Source organism: Leptonychotes weddellii, chromosome 1 (assembly GCF_054177405.1).
Source record: "Leptonychotes weddellii isolate Sample4059 chromosome 1, ASM5417740v2, whole genome shotgun sequence".
Taxonomy (NCBI): Eukaryota; Metazoa; Chordata; class Mammalia; order Carnivora; family Phocidae; genus Leptonychotes; species Leptonychotes weddellii.
The window spans coordinates 7,096,267-7,115,852 of NC_138369.1; the positions used below are offsets into that span (position 1 = coordinate 7,096,267).

The following is a 19,586-nucleotide window of genomic DNA, read 5'->3' on the forward strand; positions in this document are numbered from 1 at the left end:
AAATAAAATCTCTAAAAAGAATAAAAATATAAAAATGGGCAAAGGACCTGAAGAGACATTTGTCCAAAGAAGACACACAGATGGCCAACAGACACAGAAACAGATAACTCAGCATCACTAATCATCAGAGAAACACAAATCAAAACCACAATGAGATATCACCTCACATCTCTCAGAATGGCTAGTACCAAAAAGACAAAAAGGACCACAGTTTAGCCACAAAAAATAAAATCTTGCCATGTGTGACAACATGGATGAACCTAAAAGGTATTATACTAAGTGAAGTAAGTCAGACAGAGAAAGACAAATACCACATGATTTCATGTGTATGTGGAACCTAAAAAACAAAATGAAGAAAACAAAACAAATATAAATACAGAGGACAGACTGGTGGTTGCCAAAAGGGAAGAAGATAGGATGAATGACGAAATCAGTAGACGTTATTAAGAGGTACAAACTTCCTGTTATAAAATACATTAAGTCACAGAGAGGTAAAGTAAAGCATAGAGAATATAGTCAAATTGTAATACTTTTGTATGGTGACAGATGGTAACTAGACTTCCATTTTATATCTATCTGTCACATCTTCTTTATTCATCTATCAATGAATACTTAGGTTGCTTCCGTATCTTTGCTATTGCAAATAATGCAATGAACATAAGGGTGCATATACCTTTCCAAATTAGTGTTTCCAGGGGCGCCTGGGTGGCTCAGTCGTTAAGCGTCTGCCTTCAGCTCAGGTCATGATCCCAGAGTCCTGGGATCGAGCCCCGCATCGGGCTCCCTGCTCCGCGGGAGGCCTGCTTCTCCCTCTCCCACTCCCCCTGCTTGTGTTCCCTCTCTAGCTGTCTCTCTCTGTCAAATAAATAAATAAAATCTTAAAGCAAACAAACAAAAAACAAATTAGTGTTTTTACATTCTTTGTGTAAATACCCAGAAATACAAAAACTTCAGGAATTAAGGGTTTTAAGGGAAGAGAAGGAATGCAAAAACTAACAGTCTCTACCCAGACAGGAAATAGCCTAAGAGTGTCAGAGACAGTAAATCAATGGTAAAACTCCCAGTGCTGTTTCAAAAGTAAAGACTCACCTAACAGACATTCTTGAGTTGTTTTTGCAGGATTCAGACTGTGCCCAATAGCATTAACGGGGGTAAAAGTGTCACCAGTGAGACCCCCTCTGAACCCCACCCCTTCGTCACAGGAATGCGAACTTTACCTGTTAAGGCAAACAAGAAGAGCTCAGGTGGCTTAGACAGGATTGACACCTGAGCAGATGGACCACAGAGGGTCCAACAGTTACCTCTACTTCATTATAATGTTAAAATCTCCGCCCAAGGGGTGCCTAGGTGGCTCAGTCCCTTAAGCCACCAACTTGATTTCAGCTCAGGTCTTGATCTCATGGTCGTGAGTTCAAGCCCTGCGTTGGGCTCCACACTGGATGTGGAGCCTACTTAAAAAAACTAAACTAAACTAAACTAAAAAACAACCAAGAAAGAGCACAAACTCATTAACACACACTGTATGCACAATCATGTTTCCTAAGACGGAGGTGAAACCTTGCGGCACCTGGGTGGCTCAGTAGGTTAAGCGGGGCACTCTTGGTTTAAGCTTAGGTGATGATCTCAGGGGCCTGGGATGGAGCCCTGTGTTGGGCTTAGCAGGGAGTCTGCTTGCGGATTCTCTCTCCCTTTCTCCCTTTGCCCCTCCCCCCCACTCGCACTTGTGCCCTCTCTAAAATAAATAAATCTTAAAAAAAAAAAAAAAAAGACCCATGTGAAACCTTCTGCCCACCTCTACATACAAGGAAAAAATTCTCCTTTCTGGATATTCATCCTAACCCTAAAGAGAAGGAACCCACTCACCGCTGCACAGAGACAAGGCTTTGGAAATTATCCCCAGTGATCTCCTTATTTGTTGCAAATAGTTTTCTTTGTGTGATTACTCCCCTTGGCTGAGTCTCTACTGTAACTCACCAAGGAGCAAACTAGCATCACTGTTGAAAGAGCTAAAGGCAAGCTGAGGGCAAAACACGAGCGGACACCCCGAAACCACCCCCTTTAATGTGGGATATACATACAACATTCCTCAGGCACTAGTAACTGCCCAAGAACAAAGGCAGGGGAAAAACAAATGCTCAGCTGATAAAGATCACAGTCATTTAGGACCTGAAACTACACTCTAGTTGGTAACTGTCTTGATGATTTACAGGAAAAACACCATCTTAATAATAGGCCTCCAGGAACCTAGAGACTCAATTTCCTGGGGCCCTAACATCACCTTCACCTCCAAAAGATAGAAAACCCTATGTAATCAGTCACTCCTCACAATCACAGTGCGGCTCTCTGCCCACAGGTCCTGTCCCCATGCTCTAAAAAAACTCCTTTTTGCACCATAAAACATCTCAAGAATTCTTTCTTGACCATTGTGCTTGACAATCTTCCATCAACAGTGTGTCCTTCCCCTAATCCACACTCAAGATATTTTCAGGAATAAGTAGCATATTCTAATGCTTTTAGGGGTTTGAGTTTAGCTCCTTAAATGCACTAGGTTTTCAAAGATTTACACTAAGCTTTGGGCAGTTTTCCTCACATCGATTAAAAGAGGAATTCAATTGCTTTAGCCTGTTGAATGTCAGTGTTCTCTAGGGGCACATACAAACAAAAGCTGATCCAAAAATGAAAAATAACCTGAGAATTTAAACACATTCATCTCACATCTTGAGGTTCACTTGACTAAACAGATCACAAATTCTACTTGGTTTCCCTAATTTTCTAACTTTCCCCACACCCTATCTCTCAATCAACTTACAGTTGAGGAGCCCAAGTGCTGAGGGAAACCAGAGCCAAAGGGCTGCACTATTTGATCAGGAAAGGAATCCAGGAAACAAAACAGTGGACTCAGTACCGATAAGCAGCCTGCTTCCCCCAGGACAGAAGGAAAGCCACATTCAGAAGGTTCCACATTGTAGACTCTCCTGGTGGGGGCAGCCCTGGAGTGGGTCAGTCCCTGGTGAGGGAGGGTAGGGGCACCTGAGCAGCCACGGGAATGAACCCTGGGAGCCCCACACACTGTCCCCTCCCCAGGGCATAAGGGAACCGCTCCCTTCCTCAGGCTTCCATTCTCCCAGGTGAGGAAACTCTCAGCAGGATTCAGTTCAAGGTTCTGCCCCCAAATAATCTCCCCAGTCACTGACCCTAATCCAGAACACAGAACTTGACTTTCACAGACTTTCTCAATGGACACAATTTACACTCTGAGTTCCTCTACATTGCGGATGCAAAACTCCAATTTATGTTTAGAAAAGGCCCAAGGGAACACGGTTACAACCTCAGAAAGAGTGTCTCACCCCCCAACTTCCCCCAACACCCCCACCCCGTGCACTTCCATCCCCAGCTTTCCAGGGCTCTGTACTTTCAGTATTGAGGGCTCCTTCTCAGGTGTGTGTAAGTAGGTAGGACACCTGCAAGGCGAGCCCCACAGAAAGAACAACTGGGCCTTGAAGTGCTTTGGGGGTGAGATGGACCTTATTTTAGAGCCAATGATGGCATGCCTCTGACCCCACTAGAGTTGCTCTAGACCACCGCGGATACTTGAACACAAACCCAGTGTCTGAACAATCCAGCAAAAACCCTCAAACCCGGGGCACCTGGGTGGCTCGTGGTTGAGAGCCTGACTCTTGATTTCAGCTGGGGTCACAATCTCAGGTGGTGAAGTTGGGCCCCTGCTGCAGTTTCTGCGCCAGGCGCTGCTTGTCCCTCTGCTTCTACTCCTCCCCCTGCTCGCTCTCTTGCGATCTCTGTCTCTCGAATAAATAAATAAAATCTTAAAAAAAAAACCCCTCAAACCCAGCGATTATGAAAAAGGTGGGAAGAAAACTGTAAGGTATTATCTTAAAGGATTTTATTTATTTGACGGAGAGAGAGAGACAGGAACACAAGCAGGGGGAGTGGAGACGGAGAAGCAGGCTTCCGGCTGAACAGGGAGCCCGATGCGGGGCTTGATCCCAGAATCCCGGGATCGTGACCTGAGCTGAAGGCAGACGCTTAACAACTGAGCCACCCAGGCGCCCCTGTAAGGTATTTTTCTAATAAGAAAACCCACAAGTATATCGTGCTTTCAGAAAATAATGATGTTAATTCATTATTATTTGCACGGCAGGAAACTTTTATAAACGATCACACTTGAACACCCTGGTGTTGCAAGTCTAAGCCCTGGAATTTCATTTGAAATCACCCAAAAGTAAGGAACAGACCTCAGAAACAAACTCCACCGCCTAGGGGAAGAAAGAGAGAAACAAGAAACTTTAACACATGCAATATAGTACTATTTTCTCCCGAATTTCTCCTCTTTCTTGCCTCTTTGGAAATATGTTTTTCAAGACCTATTGATTAAATACATTTTACATTTATTGTAAAACAGAGACTTTAAAATACTGAATAAATGTTTTCAATGTGACAAACCCAAGAAGGGGCAGTGGGGTCAGGACAGATCACTCAGGAAAGCTTCAAAGGATGTTCAAAGTTCCAAAGTATAGCTGAGCCCAGGAAAGATCTTGGGGGGAGGGGCACAAGGCTTTCACGCAAAGTTGTTCCAGGTGATTATTCTCTGCTTCCTCTCATGTAAAATATCCACAAAGAATAAACCTTTCAAAATGAGCCATCCATTGACTGTGTGAAAACGATAAACAATTAAAATACTGCGTCTGTTTGAATTGCACCGCGGAGAACAAACGGTACTGATGCTATGAACTGAAGAGGGGAAGCTGGCGTCTGGGGAGGCGGGGCGGGATTTCGAAACAAGCATTTATTGCCAGTCCGAGGAAAGGAAAGGCTGGGAGACAGGGTCGTGGATTTGACCCTCTGCCGCCCAAACATCGGGAACACTCAGGAGAAAACGGGGGCCGCTCGGGAGAAAGGAAGGACTGGGGCCCCCGGACCACAGCACCTCCCGCGCACGAACCTCGGAGACCGAGTCACGACTGTCTCCTGACGACCCTCCCCCGTGATCACTGCATGATCGGGGGAGACGCGGCCGCGCGCAGGGACCGAACAGGACGCTCACCATTTCCCAGCTTCTCGGTCCGCCGGCATCGTCCCTACGGCTCCCGCAGCCGGTGCAGGTCACCGCGCCATTGACGCGGCAGCAGGGCCACCTGGGACCGTTAAGAGCAGGTGAGACTTGACCACGAGCAAGACCGCAAGCGTCCACGCGGCTGCGGAGCGTCGCCACTCCCACCTGCCCCTGCTGCGCCCCTGATTGGACAGCTCGCAAGGACCCGCCCCTCTGCTCCTGAGTGACAACAGGGCCGGAGGTCCGATTGCTGAGGCGCAGCAGTCTCTGCGGGTGGTCGGGAACCGGTCCCCTCCTTGGACGTTCGCTTTTATTTTTTTATTTTTATTTTTTTTAAAGATTTTATTTATTAATTTGAGACAGAGAGAATGAGATACAGAGAGCATGAGAGGGAGGAGGGTCAGAGGGAGAAGCAGACTCCCTGCCAAGCAGGGAGCCCGACGCGGGACTCGATCCCGGGACTCCAGGATCATGACCTGAGCCGAAGGCAGTCGCTTAACCAACTGAGCCACCCAGGCGCCCTGGACGTTCGCTTTTAGACAAAACTTGGTCCAGGCCCTAGAGGGACAGTGGCGCCTTCTTGCAGCTCCCTCTAAACGTGGGGACACAGCTGTGCGCAGGGAGTCCCAGAGTCCGTTCCAGTGGAGCGACGCCCTTGTTCAGAGCAAGAGGGGCGCCTGACCAGGCCATTAGGGACCAGGGGGTGTTCTGGGGTTGGCATGAGTTTGCGAAGCCACTCATGGAGCTGTGACCCTTGTTTACAAACACACTTAAAAATTACCTCACCCCGCTGCGCCTGGGTGGCTCAGTTGGTTAAGCGTCTGCCCAGCTCAGGTCATGATCCCAGGGTCCTGGAATGGAGCCCCCACCCTGCTCCCTGCTCAGCAGGGAGTCTGCTTCTCTCTCTCTTAAATAAATCCCCACCTCTGGTGCTCTCTCTGTGTTAAATAGATAAAATCTTTTTTAAAAAAAATTACTGTATGCAATAAAGACTGGCTCCATATTGATAACTTTAACTGTGGGCAGAGACGAGGCTCCACCCACCCCTTCTCCACCTGCAAACACGTGGTACTTCAGCTGAAGAATTCCATGACTTCCCAAGCCCTATTAGGGGTTTGAACCCCACAGCCTGAGCCTCAGCACAGGGACTCTACTCCTCCAACCATAAGCTGTGAGATGTGCTCATTAAAACTCTCAGGTGTCCACTGAAATTCAGCTTTTGAGTGTGTGCCTAGAAATTTTGAAATGTAGGGTGCCTGGGTGGCTCAGTTGGTTAAGCCACTGCCTTCAGCTCAGGTCATGATCCTGGAGTCCCAGGATCGAGTCCCACATCAGGCTCCCTGCTCAGCAGGGAGTCTGCTTCTCCCTTTGATCCTCCCCTTCTCATGCTCTCTCTCTCATTCTTTCTCTATCAAATAAATAAATAAAATCTTAAAAAAAATTTTTTTGAAATGTAAACTTTATGATATCCCTAGGGCACCTGAATTCCTATTTTCACCAATATTAGAAAAAACAAAAAGTTACATAAATGTGGGTTGTACTTGAAAACTCTTACTTCACTAAGCACATTAGTTCAAAACTCAGTGCATTTGAGGTATTTATTTAGCTTTATTGAGATACAATATACATGATATACAACACATCCCTTTAATGTGTACAACTCAATGGTTTTCAGTATATTGACCAATACAGCCTATTAGCACCACAATTTTTGAACATGTAGCATGGGTCAGAATGTCCTCTATTTTTAAGGTTGAATAATGTTCCACTGTATGTATGCATAGCTCTTTGCTCCTGCATTCATCAGTTGATGTACATTGGGTCACTTCCATTTGCCAGTCTGAGTAATGATGTTGTGAACATAGGTTTGTATCTCTTTGAGACTCTGCTTTCAACTATTATGGGTATACACCTGGAAATGAAATGGCTGCATTAAATGGTTATTCTGTTTTTAATTTTTTTGAAAAACCACTATACATTTTCCCATACTGGTTGCACTATTTTGCATTCCCACCATCAGTGCACAAGGGATCCCATTCCTCACATTCCTGCAGACACTTCTCATTTCTGTTTTGGTTTTTCTTCTCTCACTCACCCTAATGTGTGTGAGAATACCTTTATTTTTATAGGAATCATTACTCTTGCCTCCATAAAGGCAGGTCTGTCTGTATCATACATACTATATACACTCACACCTGAGCAATTCCTGAGACAGCGTTAATTTAAGATGTAATAGGTGGTGGGAATAGAAATGCTTCATGATGACATCCTTAATCACTGATGCCACCACCCTTCTAGAGAAGACAGAAAAACACACCCCTGGGTCCTGTTATCTCACATGCCATTGTGAACTCACCTTCAAAGCTCTTATTTCTGCCTAATAAACCAAACCTTATCATTTGTTTAAAAATGTCTCCTTCCCCATAAAATTGAAAGTACCAAGACTATAAGAACTTTTTTTTTTTTTTTATGTCTCTATAGTTTTGAGTCTAGAGTGCCTGGTAGACAAGGGACACTCAAAAAAGTTAACATTATGACACAGCTCCTCAGCAAGAAAGGCCTACTTTGAATCCTGGTCCTGTCTTTGTCCTTTTGTATCAAAAGATGCAGGCCTCCGTTGACTCATTAAATAAGTTAAGACAGTGAACAAGAATAATCTAGTTGCTCTAAGCTAATTTTATTTCGTGCTTCATGAAGTGGGCAGTCTCCACTCTAAAGAGTCCAGAGAACCGGGCGCCTGGGTGGCTCAGCCGGTTAAGCGTCTGACTTCGGCTCAGGTCATGATCCCAGCGTCCTGGGATCGAGTCCCACATTGGGCTCCCTCCTCGAGGGGAAGCCTGCTTCTCCCTCTCCCACTCCCGCTGCTTGTGTTCCTGCTCTCGCTATCTCTGTCTCTGTCAAATAAATAAATAAAATCTTAAAAAAAAAAAAAAAAAAGAGTCCAGAGAACCGGGCGCCTGGGTGGCTCAGCTGGTTAAGCGTCTGACTTCGGCTCAGGTCATGATCCCAGAGTCCTGGGATCAAGCCCCGCACTGGGCTCCCCGCTGAGCGGGGAGTCTGCTTCTCCCTCTACCTGCCGCTCCCCCTGCTTGTGCTCTCTCTCTTCCTCTCTCTAACAAATAATAAATAAAATCTTAAATAAATAAATAGTCCAGAGAACACAAAGCAAGGAGCAGGGCTGCAGACTGTTACAGAGGGAAGCATTCAGGGAATAAGGAAAGAGTATTTGGCTTCAGTTGATGGGCTGGGGTTGTATATCTGACTTTATTTAGAGCAAGGAAAGCATTAGGGATAAATGACCAAACATTCCAAAACAATTATGATTACCAATCACAGTTACATTTACCTCCTCACAGCATCCAATAGACAGCAATGTGTTCCTTCACGAACTATCGTTCAGATCACTTAATACTGGTCCAAATTCTAGAAGTCCTTTTGGATACTTTCTTACTGATACACCCACAGTCACTTCTCCTTTGCAGTCCTGCTGATGACAAGTGGGTACACTGCTCTCCATGACTGCAGGTATGTCCTGGTGGTTCTGGCAAGAGGTACTGACACAAACATGATTTAAGTGTTTGGTATTATGAGTGAATGAGAAGTCAGATTAATGACAAAAATTTTCAATATAGAAGAATAAAAATTAAATTTGCCTGAGAAGAAATTCCTGAACTTGCAACCATGTACCAATACTGACTCAGAATGCACAATAGTTAAATGGAAAAACTACCAAAGTGGATCCAAATGCCCATTATTGACAAGGGATATTTTAATATATGCTCTCAGGAAGTGAAAAGTAAAGACAGTAACATTTGTTAGTATACAAGTCATTTGAAAACACAGTTAATAGGATGTTTCTAAGAAATGTCCACATAAGGTTTTTTTGACAAAAATCCCCTGCACAGGGGCACCTGGGTGGCTCAGTCGTTAAGCGTCTGCCTTCGGCTCAGGTCATGATCTCAGGGTCCTGGGATCAAGTCCCACATCGGGCTCCCTGCTCGGCGGGAAGCCTGCTTCTCCCTCTCCCACTCCCCCTGCTTGTATTCCCCCTCTCGCTCTGTCTCTGTCAAATAAAAATAAAAATAAAAAAATTCCCTGCACATTGTTGTCATTTTTACAACAATATGAGAGCTTAATTATGCTCATGATTTTGAATTGTGCTCCAGGGTTTTATTTTTGTAGTTTATCTGTTTACAGTGTTCAAAGCATAAAGAAATACATTTTATCACGCAAACAATGAATCACGGAACACTACATCAAAAACTAATGATGTAATGTACGGTGATTAACATAACATAATAAAATAAAATTTAAAAAAAGAAGGAAATGCAAAAAAAAAAAAAAAGAAATACATTTTATCTTCAAATGTGGACGTAGAGAGGTTTGTCCTTAATGCTCTCAAATCCAACATTTACCTGTTTTCTGCTTGAAATTCTCAAAGTTTGACTAATGACCAGGGACCTTCAGACTATGGAAAATACCCAAATGCTTATGGTTTAGAGAAATACAAAACCCAAACAACTCTTTCAATCAAGAATGGAAACCAGGGAATCCAGAAGCTGAGTTACCCTGCAAGTGTCTTTCTGGGTGTCCTACCTGAGCAGTTACGGGGATGGGAGTGGACACCTCTATCCCAGGAGGGTGGAGCCTGTCCCCTCCTACAGTAGTTGTGCAAGTCAATGCCCCATTTTACAATGGAAGAAACCCAGACTTAAAGGCTAAATGAATCGCCCAAGATTGTATTAATAGTAAGCAGTAGAAGCAAGACTCTCCATATTATTTCTACTTTATCAAGATGGGTCAAAGTAGATCTACTTTCCATTCACTCTTTAAATTTTGTTTAACTTACATTTTTATCAAAGTAATATATTTATAGAGTTCAAGAATCAAATAATACCATAAAACTTCTAAAAATAAAAAGTGGTCTCGGGGCGCCTGGGTGGCTCAGTTGGTTGGGCGTCCGACTCTTGCTCAGGTCATGATCTCAGGGTCTGAGATTGAGCCCCGTGTCAGGCTCAGTGGGGAGTCTGTTTGGGATTCTCTCTCTCCCTCTGCCCCTACCCCCCGCTCTCTTTCTCTCTTTCACATAAATTTTAAAAATTAAAAATAAATTTTTTAAGTGGTCGCCAAAAAAATAAATCTTAAAAAAAAAAGTGATCTCCTACAATACCTCCCTAATTCTAATTCCTGTTCCCCAAAAGCAACTGATATCAATTTTTCTAGTCATTATTTAGAATTTATGTCCATATGCTTTAACAGCATAATAGGACAACTGTTTCGTTTTTTTTTTTTTTTTTAAGATTTTATTTATTTATTTGACAGAGAGACACAGCGAGAGAGGGAACACAAGCAGAGGGAGTGGGAGAGGGAGAAGCAGGCTTCCTGCCGAGCAGGGAGCCCGATGTAGGGCTCAATCCCAGGACCCTGGGATCATGACCTGAGCCGAAGGCAGACGCCTAACGACTGAGCCACCCAGGCACCCCAGGACTACTGTTTTTGATTTCTAAGTTTATTCTCCTCTTTCTTACATTTGTATGGTGGAGAATACACTTGGCCAATCTTTTTTCTAACTTCTTAAACTGAGGGAAGTTATATCTACTTTGATGAGTAAAGAATGATTTGAACGACTAGGTGCCTGTTTTTTTACTTAACAAGAGGCCCAAAGGCAGGCAATGTGCTGGCTTAGATTCAGTTGTTCAACAGTTTCCACTGGCAACTCTTTGATGCTCTTAGCCCTGTGGTCCCAGGATTGCTGCTTCAGCTCCAGGTATCCCGTTTGTATTCAAACATGTGGGAAGAAAGGAGGAAGAAAGTGTTGCACCAATTGCATATGCATTTTAGATCAGAAAAAACCAAAAATCTTTCTGGGGACTTATGGATCATTGGCCAAACCATGTTATACTGCAAGGGAAGTGATAATTAGTGTATTTCACATTTCTAGCCTCCAGAGTGGAGTCCATGAAAGGAGGAGGTTGGAGGGGCACCTGGGTGGCTCAGTTGGTTAAGTGTCTGACTCTGGTTCAGGTCATGATCTCAGGGTCCTGGATTCCAGCCCCATGTTGAGCTCCACGCTCAGTGGGGAGTCTGCTTGTTCCTCTGCCCCTCTCCCCACCCATACTCTCTCTCAAATAAAAGACAGGAGGAGGCTGGGAATAGGGTTGCAGTAGCCAGTCAGTGGGATCCAGCCACATTTCCTCATACCAGATCTGGCCTCCACATACATCTCTCTCTCTCTCTTTTTTTTTTAAGATTTTATTTATTTTAGAGAGAGAGGTGGGGGAGGAGCAAAGGGAGAGGGAGAGAGAGAATCTTAAGCAGGCTCCATGCCCAATATGGAGCCCGACATGGGGCTCAATCTCAGGACCCTGAGATCACAACCTGAGCCAAAATCAAGAGTTCGTTGCTTAACCAACTGCACCACCCAGGTGCCCCCCATCTTGACCATCTTTAAGCACAGAGTACACTGGTATTAAATACCTTCACTATGTTCTACAACCATCACCATCATCCATCTCCATAGCTCTTTTCATCTTGTAAAACAGACACTCTATACCCATTAGATAAAAGCTATCCATATCCCGTGCCTGCAGCCCCCGGCAAGCACCACTCTACATTCCGTCTCTACGAACTGGATTACTCTACATACCTTATATAGGTGGGATGATGCGTTATTTATCCTTTTGTGTCTGACTTCTTTCACTCAGCATAATGTCCTCAAGGTCCACATGTAGCCTGTGTCAGAGTTTCCTTCTTTTTTTTTTTTTTTAAAGATTTTATTTATTTGACAGAGAGAGACAGCGAGAGCAGGAACACAAGCAGGGGGAGCGGGAGAGGGAGAAGCAGGCTTCCTGCCGAGCAGGGAGCCCGATGCAGGGCTCAGTCCCAGGACCCTGGGACCATGACGTGAGCCGAAGGCAGACGCTTAACGACTGAGCCACCCAGGCGCCCCAGAATTTCCTTCTTTTTTAAGGCTCAATAATATTCCATTATATGTATATATCACTTTTCGTTTATCAGTTCATCAATTAATAGACACTTGGGTTGCTTCCACTTTTTGACTGCTGTGAAAAATACTGCTATGAACATGGATATGCAAATATCTCTTTGACAACCTACTTTCAATTCTTTTTAGTATATACCCAGAAGTGAACATGCTGGGTCATACGGTAATTTTATTAGAAAGTGATAGATGGTTTTCCATGGCAGATGCACCAATTTTTATTCCCACCAGTGTCCAAGGATTCCAATTTGTCTACACTCTCACCAACCTTGTTATTTTGTTTTTGATAGAATTCCTAAGGGTGGTGAGGTCATTCCCTTTACTCCTTTTTTTTTTTTTAAAGATTTTATTTATTTATCTGAGAGAGAGAGAATGAGAGAGAGAACACGAGAGGAGAGAGGTTCAGAGGCAGAAGCAGACTCCCCGCTGAGTGGGGAGCCTGATGCGGGACTCGATCCTGGCACTCCAGGATCATGACCTGAGCCGAAGGCAGTCGCTTAACCAACTGAGCCACCCAGGCGCCCCTCCCTTTACTCCTTTAATCATGCTTTCGTTTAGTTATGAATATACTCGTAATGTCTACTTTGAAGTATTTTTTTCTGCTAAATCTGACATCTGTTAAACTCTCATATGCATTTTCTGATGCCTGCTTTGTCATCCAGCGTACGAGTCATACCTTCCTGTTTCTCAGCATTTCTCCTGGTTTAGCTGCAACTGGACATTTGAGATAATATATTGCACTTTGTGGGTATGCTTCACTCTTCCAGGCCTTGTTAGTGTTGTCTTTTGTTGTTTAATGACTTCCTGGTTATGTTGGTGAAGTCTATTTCTGCCTGACAGTGCTAAGCCTCTGATGCTGCTCTTTGGCAGAGAAGGGGGTATACAGCTTTGATTACGTCCGCTGTCATCTACGACATTGGTATTGGCAGGAATATCTTCTACTCTTTCTTGGACCACACTGAGTTGATAAAATGGACTAGTTGCTGACAGATGGCTCTACTGTTTTCAACCAAGTCCCAGGACAAATTTGCCCTACAAACTAATCCAAACATACTGTGGATCCTTTATAGTAGTACTACCTGAGGGTAGTGTTTGATATTTGCTCTGAGCCTTAGCAGACTCCTTTTAGCCGTCTTATTCCCTGGTTTTCTCCTGTGAATGAGCTGGCCTAGAGACCAGATCTTCATTAAATCCACAAATCTCCTGCCAGTTTTTTGTGTCTATTTCCCATCTTTGGCTTGTACTTCTCGTAATCTGTAGTAACTGAAGTTAAGTCTTTGCCAAGAGATTACAAGCTGTTTTATAGCTTGCTTTCCCCTCACCGTCAGGCATAATTTCTCTGCTTAGAGCTTTGGAGCATGGGTAGGGACAATGGCAAGCTTCTGTCTGAATTACATTCTCTTTCTAGGAACTAACTACTCAGTGGAGGGAAGGGACAGCAGCTTGATGTTCTGCTTTTGTCTCTTGGTGGCATGGAACCACCAACTTCAGAGCTGAAGCAAGGGTGATCAGGGTTCCAGTATTAGCATACCATGCCCGTTGCTAAAGCCTATGTAACATGAGCAGAGGCGGGGTGCAAAAAGCATGCTCCCACTTCTCAAGCATACTCATGTACAATACAACCTCATATAATGGGTAGCTGGAGATAGGATGAGAAATGGTGAAGTCCTGTTATTCCTAGGGGGAAAAAAAAAGCCCTCCAAAAGTAAGCCGGGGGATGCCTGGGTGGCTCACTCGGTTAAGCAGCTGCCTTCAGCTCAGGTCATGATCCCGGGGTCCTGGGATCAAGCCCCACATGGGGCTCCCTGCTCAGTGGGGAATCTGCTTCTCCCTCTCCCTCTGCCTGCTTCTCTCCCTGTTCGTACTCTCCGTCAAATAAATCAATAAAATCTTTAAAAAAAAAATTATAAGTATCTAATACAGTATTTTTAAATATAGTTATGTTATACATTAAATCTCTATAGATTTGTTCATCCTATAAAACTGCAACCTTGTACAATTTGGCCAACAACTCCCCCATTTCCCCCATCTACCATCACCTGACAACCACGGTTCTACTTTTTTTTCAAGTAGGCTCCATGCCCTGCATGGAGCCCAATGTAGGGTTGGAACTCACAACCCTGAGATCAACGCCTGAGCCAAAATGAAGAGTCTGAGGCTCAACTGACTGAGCCACCCTGGTGCCCCCTACTCTCTGCTTCTATATGACTTTTTAGATTCCACATAGAAGTGAGATCATGCGGGGTGTCTGGGTGGCTCAGTTGGTTAAGCGACTGCCTTGGCTCAGGTCATGATCCTGGAGTCCCGGGATCGAGTCCCACATCGGGCTCCCTGCTCAGCAGGGAGTCTGCTTCTCCCTCTGACCCTCCCCCCGTCATGTGCTCTCTTTCTTTCTCTTTCAAATAAATAAATCTTAAAAAAAAAAAAAAAGTGAGATCACGCATTTCACTTTGCATGATGTCCTACAAATTCATTCATGTTGTCAAATGGCAGGATCTCCTTCTTTGCTAAGGCTGAATATTGTTACACATACGACAATTTCATTATCCATTCATGTGTCGAGAGACACTTAGGTTGTGTCCGTAACTTGGCTACTCTGAATGTTGTAATAAACATGGGAATGCAGATATCTCTTACAGGTACTGAACTCCTATCTTCTGGATATATAACCAGAACATGGTTTGCTGGACCACATGGTTGGCTCTATTTTCAGTTTTTGGAGGAAACTCCATACTGCTTGCCCCAATGGCTATACCAATATATACTCCCTTTGGCAGAGTACAAGTGTTGTTTTCATGTCCTTACCAACCAAAACTTGTTTCCTTTTTTTTAAAGATTTTAAAATATTAAATGATTTAGGAAAAAACACTACCTATAATCTTAGGTACTACTGTTGAAAGGCAACTTAGAATTCTCTCACCTTAAATTCCTATCTGAGAGTAATTAGTAGAAATTCACATTGCAACAATATGCTTTATTTAAGAAAGAGGCTCAGTATGGGGCGCCTGGGTGGCTCAGTCAGTTAAGCGTCTGCCTTCCGCTCAGGTCATGATTCCAGGGTCCTGGCTCCCTGTTCAGTGGGGAGTCTGCTTCTCCCTCTGCCTACTCCCCAACACCCCCCCAGCTTGTACTCCCCCCCTCCCTCTCTCTCCCAAATAAAGAGGCTCAGTAAACACAATATATATGCAATTTTATTTTAAAGATTTTGAGGGGCGCCTGGGTGGCTCAGTCGTTAAGCGTCTGCCTTCGGCTCAGGTCATGATCCCAGGGTCCTGGGATCGAGCCCCACATCGGGCTCCCTGCTCAGCAGGAAGCCTGCTTCTCCCTCTTCCACTCCCCCTGCTTGTGTTCCCTCTCTCGCTGTCAAAATCTTAAAAAAAAAAAAAAAAAAAGATTTGAGAGAGAGAGCACAAACGGGGGGGGAGAAGAAATCCTGAAGCCTCTATACTGAAGGAGACCCCGAGGACAGTAACACCAGTGCCCGCTGTAGAGCAAAGCAAACACATTCTAGAGCCTTCTGTGATAGGGGTGACCTCAAGAAGGGCCAATTTGCAATTAACAGCCTAAATGGCCCCAAGCAAAATTTGTTAACACGGAATATGTTGCCTCCCGAACACCAAGGAACCTAGCAGATGTTGCCTTTGCTGAAAGGGCTTACACCTACTTCCTCATAGGGTCAGGGAAGGAGCAGCTGTCTTTCAGAAACTTAACCAAGGGATTAAGGCCTCACAGCCTCTGTGGGTCAATGGCCCATCCACTTTATGAGAGCTCCTTCTTCACTATTTGTATGCTCTGAATGAGTATGAAGCAAATGTCCTCAGAGAACGATGCCGTTAGTAAGGCCCTATCTGTGCTCCTTGGAGCAAGGTGGATGCAGTTCAGATCTTGCCCACAGAGACTGTGGATGGCAAGGCTGCTGAGGCTCCCTGAGGGCAACTAGGTAAAGGTGTCTAGAGTCACCTCAGAGAGGAAGGCCTGACACATTCAAGAGTATGTGAAAATAGGCACTGAACAGAACAGACTTGGCCAAATCTGTGATGTGTACCAGTTGCTGACTGGATGGAGTAACTGACAGCATACCAGGGGCTGGGAAGGTTGCCAGGTAGACTGGGGAGACCTTAGGCCCTGAGGCCTAGACCCAGCCCATCCAAAAGATGTTGCCAGAGGCTCTTAGTCTCGTCATGAGAAAGAATTCAAGCACAGATCCAACACAGCTAAGAGCACTACAAGCAGGAAAGTTATTTAAAATAAAGGTATACTCTCAGCAGGTGAGCTCAAGGAGAGCTGTGTCCACTGGGGTTTCGGTTTCTATCTTTTGACACTTGTTAACAAGGTGGTGGAACGTTCATTACTTTGGCGCGCATTTCCTTGAAAGCTGGGTGGTCTCTTCCAGGAATGTGGGTTACACATTTTCTTCCTTATGGTCAGAGGTTTCCTGTCATGGCACCCTTAGGGAAAAGCTTTTAGCATGGTCATGGAGTACAATGAAGGAATAATGTGGTGAACTCTGGCCTACTCTGTCAGCCGTCTTGGGCCTGTCTGCTTTGATCCAGTTTCTTGTGGTTTTGTTTTGCAAGGACAGACCTCAGACTTTCCATAGTGAGGCACCATTCCTTCTTCCTAGGTTTAAGAACAGAGCAAATAAAGGAGAAGCCTGGGGCTAATCACTCCTTCCTAAATAGATTTCTCACAATGGTTTCCAATACTTCAATTAAATTAGTTAATAACGGTTCATGATCTCAGGGTCCTGGGATGGAGCCCTGCGTCAGGTTCTGTGCTCAGTGTGGAGTCGACTTGAGATTCTCCCTCCCTCCAGCTATGCTCTCATGCACGCTCTCTCTCTCTCTCTCAAATAAACAAATAAATCTTAAAAAAAAAAAAAAAGAAAACCCAAACCCTGCTCTTTAGAAGCGACCATGCAATGGATTCACCTCATTCACAAAGTATAATCATCCTTGTGCACCCCAATACCCCACCTAATGCTGGGGCAACCCCAGCCTCACTCACAACTTCACTCTAAATACAGGTAGGTTCCAGGCGCCTGGGTGGCTCAGTTGGTTAAGCGACTGCCTTCGGCTCAGGTCATGATCCTGGAGTCCCTGGATGGAGTCCCGCATCGGGCTCCCTGCTCGGCAGGGAGTCTGCTTCTCCTTCTGCCCTCTTCCCTCTCATGCTCTCTGTCTCTCATTCTCTCTCTCTCAAATAAATAAATAAAATCTTTAAAAAAAAAATCTTAAAAATAAAAAAATACAGGTAGGTTCCAGGACACCTGAGTGGCTCAGTCGGTTAAGCGTCTGCCTTCAGTTCAGGTCATGATCCCAGGGTTCTTGGATGAGCCCCGCATTCCCCGCATCCCGGCTCCCTGCTCAGCAGGGAGTCGGCTTCTCCCTCTCCAGCACCACCCTCCCCCTCATGCGCCCTCTCTCTCTCTCTCAAATGGAGGGGAGGAAGGAAGAGTTGGGACTGTTTGAAATGCCCTGAGGCTGCCGCAGCCCCTCTGGCCAACCTAATAGTCTTTAATCTTTAGCAAATGCCCTTCCCCGGGTGATTCATTGGCCGGCATGATTAATCTTTCTTTGGATATCCATAGATCCTGCCTTAGTTCCTAGAAAGAACAGAGCACTCCCGCAGGGCAGGGAAGAGAGAAACCAGACCCCCTTGCACAACCCCTCCCTCCCCTGCGCTAAGGAACCAGACCCCCTCCAAGCATTGAGACATCTGTAGCTGGTACTATCACTTCTGCACCTAATTAAGAAATATTAGGGACTACTGCATTCCCTTTACCGCTTAGCTGCCCTAAACGCCTTTAAAAATCCCTGGGCCCAGACAGAAACCTCCAAACCTCCTGAATAAAGCTCAAATTCCTTTCCAATCTCCTCTCTTGGGTACTGGCAGCAGAACGTGGGGTTTCCACAACAGCCCCACTTGTAGGACAAATAGTTGATGATGCTGTGAATCTGAGAGGGGGAAACTGGAGTCTGAGAAGCTGGGGAGACATCTGGGAATTTGGGGATTTACTGCTAGCCCTGGGAAGAACTAGACTGGGAGACAGGGTCGTGGTTTCAGACCCTGCTCACCAAACATTTGGAAAACGCATCCCCCTGAGGAGAAAGGAGGGAACCCCACAGACCACAGAACCTCCCAGTCATGAACCCCGGAGACCAAGTCAGGATTGTCCCCTGACGGCCCTCCCCGTGGTCACGCCGCACGCAGTGACGGGACAGGGCGCCAGGGTCCTGGCTCGCATCCCAGTCCCCAGGCTGCGCAGCGCGGGGGCGGGGGGGGGAGTACTGGGGTCCGTAGTCTCCGGAAATGACCGCGGGGGTCCCACCACAGCCGGCTCGGTGGGTTCCAACCCGCCCCTCCGCCCTGTCTCTGCACCCTGAGGAAGCACACTCACCATTTCTCCATTTTCTGTGTGCCCCACGTCCTTCCCAGGACTCCCACGACCAGTGAAGATCCCAGAGCGACAGAGGTAGCTGCTAGCAGAGACACCAAGGAGCGTTAAAGGGCTGGGGACAAGAAGTGAACCCAAACGCCAGCCCTACGCCAGTAGCGACCTCGTCGAGAGTTGCACCGCGTGAGCCCACCCCGCTGACCCAACGGAGCTCCTGATTGGACAGTTCACGAGGCCACACCGCCTCACATCTGAGTGACAGCAGGGCAAGAAAACTGCGGGGTTCCTTTCAATCAGCTTGGGTTGGGGGGGAAGCTGTGGCCACCTGGCACATTTGCATTTAAACAGAACTTTTTCTGAATTGGCAGTGACTCCAACAACACCACATTCCCATACTGTAAGTCTAACCACAATCGTGGGATGTGTTCATTAAATGATCAGGTTTACTTTATTTAAGTAGGCTCCACGTGGGCCCAACGTGGGGCTTAAACTCACAACTGCGAGATCGAGTCGCATGCTCTACCCACTGAGCCAGCCTGATGCCCCAGTGAGCAGGTTTCATTAAATGCACATTTTACAGTGGGAGGAAATTTACTTTAGATCAGCTTTTACCTGTCCCTAGAGAACTTTGAAATGTAAACGACTATAATATCCCTAAAGCAATTGAATTCTTAGGGATATTCCCATTTTCACTGATATAAGAAAAATAATAAATCATCATGTATATGTGGGAAGCACCTGGAAATTCCCCCCCTTGAGATATAAGTGACTAATAAGATTGTCTATATTTAAAGACCACAACATCATGATTTGAGATACTAAGAGACTGGATCTTGATGTGGGAAAGATGTTGGGATCCAGAGCCCACAGCCAAGAAAGAATCCTTGAGACGTCTTTGTTGCAAAAAAGAGGATAGGCCCGGTGGACAGAAAGAGCCGCACTGGGGTGTTGAGGAGTGGCACGTTACGTACTTTCAAGTTGGGAGGGGGTTAGGGATAGCATAAGCCTCCAAGAAATTTTGGAAGCAAGGTTTCCAGGACCTTGCGTTGAGGGTGATAAGAGAGCAGAAGGCTAGCTGAGGACAAAGCACAGGCTGACACCCCACCCCTGCTCCACCT

At 45.6% G+C, this 19,586-nt stretch overlaps 1 long non-coding RNA gene across 2 annotated transcripts; it reads right to left on the bottom strand.

Moving 5' to 3' along the window:
• Positions 1-6,655: 6,655 nt before the first annotated feature.
• LOC145720396 (uncharacterized) lies at positions 6,656-19,553 on the bottom strand. 2 transcript variants are annotated; one of them, XR_014143297.1, is made up of 4 exons: positions 18,472-19,553; positions 11,718-15,441; positions 8,418-8,625; positions 6,656-6,983 (listed from the first exon to the last, which is right to left on the bottom strand). It is a non-coding gene; the product is annotated as an uncharacterized LOC145720396 (long non-coding RNA). The 2 variants fall into 2 exon arrangements; XR_014143296.1 differs by having other exon boundaries at positions 8,418-15,441.
• Between the last annotated feature and the right edge of the window lie 33 nt (positions 19,554-19,586).